We start from the raw sequence: 10,345 nt of genomic DNA, 5'->3' as shown, positions 1-10,345 counted from the left end.
ACTGCTGATGAGATTTGGTGTCTGTAGCCCACAGGCTGCTGTAACCATTGTTCAAACCACATACAGCTCACCAGTGATGCATCTTCTTGTCTGTGGGAGGTAGAAATGAAGCATCATGGAGTTACAGACTCTACAAGCATAGCTCAGTGCTATGGGTCAAGGATCACCACTGCCTACAAATGAAGCGTCTCTGTGGTTAGATTAAAATAAGTCTACGTGCATCACAGTTTAAAAATATAAAATTATGACACTGTTATCAAGGTGGAATAAAAGAGAAGTCATGCTTGTCCTGAAATCATCCACAAGCAGCTTTTCTCCTTCTTTTATTATTCATGGTGCAGAGCTGCTACATAAGCTCAGTGAAGGATGCATTTTGTTGTACCAGCCTTGCATCCTCTGGGCACATCCACAAAAGCAAATCTTTTAAGGTCGTTTACTTTTTATCCCAAAATATTCCCATGGCTTTTCCCAAGTTCAGCTTCATACCTTCTGCACCTCTTGCTTTGAGTGAAGTAGCAGGCTGCTTCGTAATCACTTCCTTCTCCCAAACAACATATAATGCAATTTCCCCCAGCCTACTTTGGTGGAACACTTCTCGAAGCCAACCTGGAGAGATCTGCAAGGCACTGCTTTTTTCCCTGTGATCATTGGGCTAATTCATATTCTGCAGTGCAAGTTTTTGCTTTGAACTTTGAATCAGATTGTAAAGGAGTAAATTGTGTGTGTAATTGATGCTTTTAACATTGAGAGTCAGAAAAAAATAATAACCACTAAATTTAATGGGAAATTGATTTTTTTGTCCCAGCTCCTTATTCTGTTTAATGTGTTTTATTTCACACTTCCTCATCGAGTTCTAATTGGATATTTAGTTTTGCATTGTAAGGTCTACTCATCATTGTCTATTTCATTATCTGTAGGAGATGAGTATCTATAGGACAAGGGTTTGCTAAGGCTCATATAAAGTAAAAGAATGTTTACAGGGGTGAAACCATATATTCAAAGTGGAGCCAAAGCAGGAAGGTCTGCAGGCCAGCCCCGCACTTGGTAAGGCTGAGCTTTGCCTGGGGTCTTCCAAGAAACCTGTGATCTGAGGGCTAAAAAAACAGTGTATTGCAAGGAAGTACCTCGTGAGCTGGCACAGAGGAAACCCAGCACAGATATCCTAGAAAGCATTTTTGGCATTTACCTGACTCATGTAATCTGAATTCTTGGTGTATTCAGCCTCTACATTAAGAACTGGGAATGCCTGTGATCTCGTTTAAACAGCTGCCACTTGGCAGAGGATCTGCACCTGAATATTATTTGGCCACTGATTCCTGAGCTCACCTGGAACAACTTGGGGCAAGAGAGGTTAAAGCATTGTGGTACGACAAGGAGAAATGGCCTGATAGCTGAGTGTCTTTCATTAGCAAGGCCGCGGTGACAAGCTGAGGAGAACTCTCCACACTGGATGAATGTGTGGCAGAGTCAGAGCAAGACGTATAAAGGGGGAGGAAGGAGAGAGATCAGGTTGCATAGCTGGGTTTGAAGTGGCACGTCTAAAGGCTTAGTCCCATCTGCTTCAGTAATAAAATAGGCATTATTTTAATATGTCTCTAATCCCTGAAGCTTGCTTTGGTGGAAAAAAGTGTTGATTTTCAGCACAAACCTTGAATTATCTTAACCCTAAATATCTCCCATAAAAAACTGCAAGCAGCAGTGGATTAATGTCACTGGTGGTTGTGCAAGACAGGCAACCAGTGCTTCCTGTACCCTCAGGCTGTGTTGTCCATCAGGACACGGGCCACGTCTTGCAGAATTCCTGTAAGTGATTTGTTAAGGAAATTGTATTCCTATTCATTTCCTGCCTTCTTCTTGGGCCCTGGTGTTATGCTAAGCTCCTGACTTGTATTGCATTGTTTTGCTTTGCATAGTTATAGGTAAAGTACATGGCTGATGCAATTTGAAATCCTGTTGCTGGTCATTCCTGAGGTACTGCTCCTTTAGAAAAAATAACGTTCAGCTCTTCATTCTGTTTTTATTAGTGTCCATTTGAGTCTTAATTAAGTTAAGGTTTCTGATGTGGCTTTTGCGAGACTTGGCAGATCTGGTTTTACACAGACATGCACAGGAGTCCTGTGACGAATAACAGCAAAATACAAAAAACCTTCCAAGTGTTCCTTTACCTTTTCTAGTTCCCCTCCTTAAACAGCTGAAGTCAAGTTTGGAACTGGAGTGCTCTGTCTCTTAGGTTGTACTACCTGTACTTGAGGTACCTTTAGAGAGAGGAAATCTTGGTTGACTCAATGTGTTTCCATCTAAGGAACCTTATACTTGTATTATGTGCCCAAAAGAAGTGTTAAAGAAAAAGAATGTTTGCTGTTGTACTGGGTCAGAGCAGTCCACTGGCTGTGCCCAATGGGTATGTGCATTACTGGCACTGCACTGCTGTCCTGGGATGTTTTACCCCCACGGTATCCAGAATTGATACCTTCAGTGGAGGTGTTTAGCTTGAAGTAGCAACTGGGGGTGAGTAATGCCAGATGACGTGAGAAAGGTGGGTTGCCATCTGCAGGTTCCTACCAGAAGTGCTGACTGGCAGTGATGCAGCTCAGGCAGTCCTGGGGTCTCCAAACAATGCCTTTTCTGGGGCCAGTCCTATTTGCTGACATGTTGCTTTCATGAATCTCATCATTAGGGCTGTAAGCACATGAACTATAAGTTAATTCTGCTGTAACATGATTATTAAATCCATTAATCAAAGGCAAGAGGTCCGTAATTAACTTATTCTCCAGCATCAAGTAAATGATTCTGCTGTGAGCTTTAAGAAAGCAATTGTTCGCTAATATGCAACATATAGTGGGGCTATTAGACTATAAGGCTCTGTAATTGTATAATTAAATTATAAATTTTGCATATTTTAATAATGCTTTAATTATTTTCTGTGTAAAGTTAAAATGGAGGTTCATTTTTTTTTTTTTGCATTTTTAAGGCCTTACATATAATTTATAAAAAAAAAAAAAGAAAAAAATCAAAATTAATGTCTGTCATCTGCCTGTAAGCTGACGCTTTCCATGAAAGGCTTTGACCAGGCTTTTGGTGGCTCACCAGTGGCTGGCCGCAGATTTCTCCTGTTACACATTTCAGCAGCATTGTTGTTGGTCACTGTAGGCATTCAAATTTTAACCTGCAAAGACCAAAGAAGTGCCTCATACCACTGTGCCATACCAAATGCTTGGGTTTGCTTTAACACAGAGTTCAATGATTCCTTTCAAGACTGAAGTCATTCTTTTGCGAGGTGGGAGCTGTAGTGAGGAAACTTGCACAAAAGGTATCAGGAGGACATTTCACCCATAGGCCCTGCCCACATTTCCAGCCTGGCAAATCTTACTTGCTTGTCTTAAACCTTTCTGTGTACACTTTAATCACAAGGGCAGTATGGAAGCAATAGCCACCACTGTTCCCCTTCCTGTTGAGGGAGAGGGACATGAAGGTTTGTTTACCTTCTGCCTTTATTTTCCATTAGCTCTCTGTTTTGCACAGAACACAGTGTTTTCAGGTGTCATATTCTACTGCAGCAGACACTGTAGTTTAATGCAGAGTGAAACTATTTGTGTGTCAAAGGCAGTTGCTGTCTACATCAACAGTGCCACGGGAGTGCTTTCAGGTACAGCAGGCTTCAAAGACACTGGAGCTTGGGGAAAACGTGTCAAACCTTAACACACAAAACCAGACAATAAAAGAGCAGCACAAGAAAGTGTGTCTTTCACGTGCTGACAGCCACAAGCAGCAAGACAGAAATGGGTGAGGGGGCTGGAGGGCCTGCATACAATTAGCAGGAAAGGGTGGGAGTTACAGGTAAGGCCCTGGGATCCCCAGCCTGTCCCGGGGTTCTGGGTGGCACCCACTTACCTCTGTCACCAAGGCATGGCTGGTGTGGGTGTTAAAGTGTCTAGCGATGTCCAGGTGTGCCCCTTGCTATTCTCAGCCCCTCTTGGGTGCAACATTCAGCAGGTTGTCTGAAACTGGTCTGGTCCCTATCAGAGGGCCTGCAATAAATGTGCTCTAAGCACTGGGAGAGAGGCTGAAAGAAAACAAAACAAAAAACCTCAAAGCCACATGGTTCTGACTTTGACAATGTTTCAAGGTGCTTTTACCTGACAGACTGAAAGCACGTTAGCTCTGGCAGCTGAGACCCAGGTGTGTGTTTGTACCTGTCCATCTGTTTCCCAGCAGATGCACAGAGACAGGGGCACAGCAGGAAGTGTAAGCCCAAAGTTGACACTGATGGTGCTGCTAGTGACATGTACCAGCAAAGTTCTTAAAAGGGGCAAACCACAGTGTTTCCTGGAAAGCTAATAGAGAGAGATCTCTGAAACTTGGAGACAATGAATATAGAGTCATTTTTCTTGGCAACCTTAAACGTTGATGGATAGGGCAGTTTGCCGTGTCCAGTTTGTATAAGAGCAGCTGATATAAAGTGGCTTCATAGCTGGATATTTATGAGAAGTTTCATTTCAAATAATATAGTTTTGCCTCTAGCAGTGCTGTGGTTTAGCCCTGTTATTACTGGGAACTAAATCTTAGGATATTCTAACTATAACTTCAGGGCCTGTTTGATCTATGCAGCAGGTGAATATTTTCCAAAGCACTGGAAACTTTATAATGGAAAGTCTTAGTAGCAAAACTACCTGTCCCTAAAACCAGCCAAGAAATCAGGCACAGAGAAGAAACCTGAGGGATGCTCCTTCAGCTTCTCCTGCTTTCTCCCACAGCAGTAGTGAGGAAATTAGTGTTCTTCATGACATCAAATGTACAGGTATCCTATATCAGTCCTCCTCTAGGAAAGCAACTAGAAATCAAGTTGTGATACAAGCAAAATTCTCTCCCCTCGTCTCTGCTGCACATGGATCTTACATAAACTACTCTTATCTCTTGAGGGAAATAAGTTTCACTCCCAGTGCCAGACCTGACCCCCAGCCAGCACTGCTCTGAGATCTGTGCAGAAGGGGATGCACTTCCATTGAAACTTCAAGATGTTTTTAGAAGTGTGAGTCTTTCCTGTTCTATGCCAGAACAGTAATAAAAATGGGATATTCCAAGTGATTCCCTTATCTCTTTGGAGCGTGCAGAGCAAAGGGGTTGCAGTCGGTAAGGCCTATATGTTGGGAGGGTCCCTGTGGTCCCACAACAGCCTGGAAAGGCAGAGCAGGACCTTCTGGAGCTACCAGCTGGGCTAAAGTCTCTTTTTTCCTCAGGCTAAACCATAAATCAGACTCCAACCTCTTCTTTCCATTTCTTCTTCACAGACCCTATTAGCTCTGCCTTAGGTTCAGGCTGCAACCCCTGGTAATACAGTGTCCAAATAAGTTGTGTCCGGGCAGTGGTGCTCAGGTCAAAATTATCCGGCAGTGAAACTGGAGAGCAGGAATCTGCCTCCCACCACTGAGTTTCAGTTTGTTTGGAATTGTTCCAAAATTTAACACTTCTGACAAACGTTTATGTTCACTTGTGATCAGAGAGCTTCAAAGAGATGCCTTGTGCTGTCCAGAGGAGGGGACATGCAGGCTGTGTGTGGGGATGGGAGGCTTTGCTGGATTTAGATGGTTTGGGCACCCATGACTTTATGCATCAGGAGGAGGTGGAAGTTGTGAGAGGGGACAGGAGAAATCTTTAGAGTGAATAAGGACAGAAGGCAACACTTGAGACAAGCTTGAAGGAGCAACATTTAGCCCTGAAAGAAGGACTGAGAGCACAGGTATTGCCTCTTGCTGTTTAGTTTCCTGCTCTTCTCAGGACTTTGTGTGTTGTCTACAGAGAGACAAGACTGCATCAAAGAATCCTGCAGATCAGCACCCTGGGCTTTTTGTGTTCATGCCTCCAGAAGAAGTCATGAAGGAGTAATCTCCAGACAATATCATTCATCTCAATTACCTGAGGGAATGGCCTGAAGCTGTGTCAGGGCAGGGTTAGGCTGGAAAAGGTTCTTCCCCCAGAGGGAGATGGGGCACTGAACAGGCTCCCCAGGGTAGTGGGCACAGCACCAAGGCTGAGAGAGCTCAAGGAGTGTTTGGACAACACTCTCAGGGATGGGGTGGGATTGTTTGGGTGCCCTGTGCAGGGCCAGGAGTTGGACTGGATGATCTTGATGGGTCCCTTCCAACTCAGAATAGTCTGTGATTCTTTGAATACTTGGAGGTTAAAACAAACAAACAAACAATCAATGGCAGATCTCTGGCACAAATGCTGGCAACCATGTTGTGCCACTGGGAAGATGAAGCTTGTCTAGGGATATTTGCTTTCGTTAATGCTTGTGCTCTTGGGGTCAAGATAGGGCAGAGCACTGGGGGGGCTTTGCCAATCTCTAGAAGCCCAGTGCTAGTCCTATCCCCTTCACTGTCCTGATGTTTCTAAGGGTCACAGTACCAAGGGTACCTCATCTGGGATAGCTCTTAGCTTTGCACATTTATTCCTAATAAAAGTCATGGAAGCTGGAAATGGCCATTAAGTGAGGGAATATGAATAAAGATTTTGTGTGAGCATGAGTTAAGAAATAAAGGTCTGTGTCCATTTAAATTGGTAGCCAGACTCCCATTAGCTTAAATGTGCTCAGGATTTCACCCTGTCCTTTCTTTCAGCTAAGCTGGCTTCCTGTTTGAGTTGGCAGGGCAGATACCTTTGTCCCTGTCCAACAGGGCATACTTGGAATTGTTTTTCTCCCAAGCTAATGGGAGCACTCCTTAGAAGTCTCAGTCTATTCCAGCTGCAGCGTGGCTGGACACACCAAACACAAACATTGTGTGTGCACTGCAAGTCAGAATGGTTTTGTGTTAAATGCTCTTCTAAAGTAGATGTCTGAAAGCACAAACAGTCTTGAAGGCCTGGTCTGATCTTGTATTTGTCATTACATTTCATGACAACTGACATGAACCTACGTCTGCACTAAAGAGACTTTCTCTGCTTATGACAAACACCAGTTAAAAGGTGTGCAGTGATGCTGGAGGGGGCATTGCTCTTATTATAGTAGTAGAGGGGAAAGGACACTGCCTGGCTGCTCTCCTGTGCCACAGCACATGGCAAAGGTAGACCCAGTCATGTTTGTGGGCTGCAGCAAAAGAGGAAGGCAGGACATCTCTGGGAAGATCTGAACCAATAGTATAAAGCCAAAACTTACTGTCTCCTTGGGAAAGGGGGAGGGAAATAATCTCTATATTTAAAACAAGGCATCGCAAGTGGGCATATATCTCAAACTGGATAAATTTAAAGTTCTGGACTAATGGGAAGACTTGGTCTTAGTGTTGAGAGCCATCCACATGGTCTGACTCTACCTGCAGAGCTTTAATTCCATGTTCTCTGAAGTCTGAGGATTTGTTTTCCAAAGGTCTCAACATAATAAAAACATAACAGAGTCCCAAATTAATAAAGCTGTACATGTTCTATAATTTAGTGGAACTAAAAAATCCACATTGAAACAGACACAGGCCATTTCCACTGAAATCCCTCTTCTGCTAGAGGCTTGGGTAAAGGGAGGGACTCTCCAGTGTGACTGAAAATAAAACCCCTATGACATACTGGAAAGACCAAAACCACATGGCTTCTGGATTCACAGGCTTCCAGAGTGCCACGTTCTCAGGCCATGCCTCCAGGCAGTTCAGTGCTAAGCTGATGCATCTGCCCAGCAGGCCCTGCTGAAGCTCTGTCCTGAAAGACAGGAATCAGAACCTCATCATGCTGGTACACCCTGGATCTGAAAATCTCTTCTGTTTCAAAACTGTGCCAGTATACACTACACTTATCTTGGTGTAGGATCTGCAATCTCCCCAGGGAGTACATTGACGTTATACGAAAGCTTTTCTTTTTGGAGGACAAAAAAGCAACTCCATATCAAGAACTAAATTTGCTTCCTCTTCCCTGTTCACAATTCATAACTCTTCTGTTCGTTTAGCTTACTAGCAGGGATGAGCACACAAATGTCAGCTCTAAAATACGGATTTCTCATTTGCAATCCTCTGATCTAATCTGATGAAGAAAGTAAGACATAACAGATTTTTGGGCCCAACCAAAGCAGACTGCAGTTCAATATTGAATTCTCCTGGTGAACTGCCAAGAGAGTAAAAAAACAATTTAAAAGGGTTTGAAACTACAGGAACTTCGTGAAAAACTGCAGGATTTGAGACAAAGATATGAAAAAGGTAAGAAGAAAGAAAGAAAATGTATCAAATTATTCATTATAGTCTTAACACGCTCCTCAGATTAACAAGAAGCCCATTGGCTGATCCCAAGTGTAACAACAGGCTGTAATTTAAAACAGCTTTTATTCATTAATGAATAGAAAAGTTGTATCAGTGAGAACTTTGATAAAACCTGTGCCAAGTACCAGCACTAAACAGTCTTTCCTTGTAAAGATGTGGCTTGCTACCTGATTGTGTGTTGGGACGCTAACTATTGGTTTATGCTACCAATTCAATCACTTGGTTTTAAATGGAATTAACCTTGTGAAAATGCAGACTATTCCTTTCAGCAGATGGTACTGTTTGTGTATACAAATACCTCTTGGAAATGTTAATGTAAACCACATGCTCTGAAATGACAGGATTCCTCCACTGAGCCCTTTATCCTCCTGAAAATGAAGAATAACACTCTGTGAGCTCAGACTGGTGGCTGCTGCAGCAAGACCAGTGCCTGCTTATTGCTTATGCTGGCTGAACTGGGCACAAGAACAGTGAGGGGAAAAACAGGTGGAGGGCATAGAAAGAATGTTGGGCTGTGGTGTTTCTCTCCCCTAAACACCTGTATTAGCTCTAGAGGAGGGATGCAAATAGCCACTGTTAGCCTGTTTGAGCTCTCCTCTACGTTGCAGCTCCTTCATATTTTACTGGATAAATTAATCCCCAAAGTGCTTTATGCTGCTGTTCCTAGATTGTTTTTGATTGCCAGCTAGGGTGACTCTTCAGAGCATATTCTGAGGCTTGTAACCTCTGGGTTACAAGCATTTGCATCTCTCGCGAGTGCCTCAAGTTACGGTGTTGCCTGATGCTGTTCACTATCCATCTTGCTTCCCCATGTCAACATTCACAAGGATCTGTCCTCAAAGCCTTAGAGAGCAAATGTTCTTAAAAAGAGACAAAGATTCCAGAAGCTGCAGCTTAGGGCAACGTTCTGCAGACCAGAACTATCACTGCAATGCAGAATTATCTCAAAAAGCCAGTCAGTCTTTTCCTCTGTACATTCACATTCTGCCAAGAGCACAAACAAACTGGCACCCTGTAAATAGTGGAATTTACAGTGAAATAGTAAACCTTAGGGATAACTCTGTCCTCTACCAAGCTTCCTCAGAGCTACAGGGCAGATGTGGTCAGTGGGAGATGAAACAGCTCCGAGCACAGAAACCATCAGGTTGGAAGCTGCCACTCAAACCGGTTCCTGTTCCCAGTAGAGCTGTGCAAGGCTGAACCCTTAAGCAAAACAGAGCTGTGTGCAGTGCTTAACCTGTGGCTTTGTCCTCACTGCAGATTATGTGTTACGTACCAGTCCTTTGTGGGAAAGGCTGATTCTCATATGAATGTGTCTGAATATCTGGAAAAAACCCTCCTTCCCCTACTACCTTCTGTCCCTCCTTTCCTTCTTGAAGTTGCCAAAATCAGCAATAAATTGGAATAGACAGAGCTGACACTTTTCAAGACAACATGTGGTTGGCTAGGCTGGGTCACCAGAAAGTGCACAGAGGTGTAACTTAGAACAAGTCCTGAACAATGTCAAAACAGCAAAGTTGTAACAAAAGCTGCAGGTAATGAAAGCAAGTCTTGAGGGTGGCTGTCTGCTGTAATCATGGAATTGGTCAGGCTGGAAGAGGCCTTTCTGGGGAAGAGTCTGGAGCACAAGTCTGATGAGGAGCAGCTGAGAGAGCTGGGGGGGCTCAGCCTGGAGAAAAGGAGGCTCAGGGGGGACCTTCTGGCTCTGCAACTCCCTGACAGGAGGGGGGAGTTGGGGGAGGGGGGGGGGAGTCGGGTTCTGCTCCCAGGGAACAAGGCACAGGGGGGGAAATGGCCTCAAGCTGTGCCAGGGGAAGTTTGGAGTGGATATCGGGGAAACTTTCTTCACTGGAAGGGTGATGGCATTGGAACAGACTGCCCAGGGCAGAGGGTGGAGTCCCCATCCCTGGAGGGATTTAAGAGCCATGTGGATGTGGCACTTGGGGACATGGGTTAGTGGTGGCCTTGGCAGTGTTGGGGGAACAGTTGGACTTGATCTTAGAGGGCTTTGTACAAAGAAATTCCTTTTGTTAACATTAATATTTGGTGGCTGGAGCACATTAGGGCATTTTAGTTGGGTTTTACAGAAAGAAACTGATACAGAAAGAAGGTAA

This window comes from Chiroxiphia lanceolata, chromosome 15, assembly GCF_009829145.1.
Source record: "Chiroxiphia lanceolata isolate bChiLan1 chromosome 15, bChiLan1.pri, whole genome shotgun sequence".
In the NCBI taxonomy this organism is placed as follows: domain Eukaryota; kingdom Metazoa; phylum Chordata; class Aves; order Passeriformes; family Pipridae; genus Chiroxiphia; species Chiroxiphia lanceolata.
This window is presented reverse-complemented; position numbering follows the sequence as displayed.